At 35.5% G+C, this 1,538-nt stretch overlaps 1 protein-coding gene across 10 annotated transcripts in view; it reads right to left on the bottom strand.

Moving 5' to 3' along the window:
• Positions 1–1,538, bottom strand: part of usp (ultraspiracle) — a 114,383-nt gene that overhangs the window by 17,123 nt on the left and 95,722 nt on the right. The gene's annotated exons all lie outside the window — the stretch shown is intronic.

Below are 1,538 nucleotides of genomic sequence, written 5' to 3'. Positions count from 1 at the left end.
GACATACAAAATTGTATTATATCATATAATATAGTATTTATATATTATGTAGTGTATTATTATTGGGTTGTAAGATAAGTTCATAGCGTTTTTTACTGGTGATTTCAATATAACCTTCGGATTCTTGTAAATATTTTTAATAAATTATATATGACACATTTTAATCTATTACATGTTGCCATATTTCAGGTAAGTTTTTAATTCCGTTCACACAGAACTTCTCAGATGTTTGAGCAATTAAATCCTATATGGGCGTTTTGCAGTTCTCGATTGAATTAAAGTGTTTTCCTTTATTTAAAGGATATACGAAAACACTTATTCCTCGGCCATCGGCCGACCAGGTCAGGACTTTTATCATTAACAGGAACACACAAGACCTCCCAAAAAGATAGCAGATAACAGAAAGTACCTTCATAATCAAATTAATGAGGTGTTAATATATGACAGTAGATTAATATGACGAGAAGATGGTTGCGCAATCAGTGTTGTGCCGACGTTTCGACCTCAAATTCAGAACAAATATCCTGAAAACGTAGGCACAGATAAATAAGTTTTGGTTTATTTGCTGACCACACCCCCAAATATCTTCTCCTCACAATGAAATTAAAATTGCTATTGGTTGAGTTAGAAATATACTAAAAAGCAATTGATAATTAGAAGAGAATTAAGAATGACAAAATATAATTTTAGTTATGCACTGAAATAAAAAATAATGGTTCAGTATTGGTTATATCAATGGCCACTATATAAGTATAGTTAGATTAAATATTGAAGAGAAACAACATTTATTAAGTTAAATCAGAAAACGAGGACTGTCCATTTCAACCACAGGTTTACACCGGCATGCAGTTCGGCGTCAGTATCAAAGCGTTGTTTACCGAACCATTTTTTTATTGCTAGGAAGAGGAGGTAATCGCTCGGCTGCAAATCTGGGCTGTATGGTGGATAGTCAAACACCTCTCATCAAAAACCATATAAGAGTGCCCGGGTACGATTGGCCGTGTGTGGACCTGCATTGTAGCACCTTGGTGCTACGTTTCCCCTGACGCTTATTTTGTAAGGCGCGCCGTAACTTTCTTAGTGTTTCACAATACCTCTCTTAGTTGAATGTTGCTCCAGAAAATCAACGAGAAACACTCCCTTGGAGTACCAAAACACTAGCAGTAGCCATGGCCTTTCTTGCTGACACTTTCGTGGTTTCTTGGGAGAATGTTTGTGCGCCCATTCCATCGACTGCGGTTTTGTTTCACAGTTGACGTCTGTTAATTTCTGGACAGCGCTCTTAATTTGTGTACAATCAGTGATTTTTGTCATAAGTTCTATTTTAATTTTACATAGAGATTTCAGTACTCCACAGAACACAAAGGGCTGACTCAGAGCTACAGTGAAAAAGAAATAATTATTTGCCTTAGCCGGATTCGAACTTGGGTCCTTGGAGTAAATATTCCAGTGCCTTACCACAGAGCTACCCAATCCCACATAATATGAAATAAAGGTAAATAATTATAATTAATATACCTAAATAATTATTTCAATAT

This window comes from Halyomorpha halys, unplaced genomic scaffold (genome assembly GCF_000696795.3).
Source record: "Halyomorpha halys isolate HHAL.00 unplaced genomic scaffold, Hhal_1.1 Scaffold25.1, whole genome shotgun sequence".
Classification (NCBI taxonomy): domain Eukaryota; kingdom Metazoa; phylum Arthropoda; class Insecta; order Hemiptera; family Pentatomidae; genus Halyomorpha; species Halyomorpha halys.
Note: the sequence above shows the minus strand (reverse complement) of the source record. Positions and strands in the feature narration are given on the sequence as shown.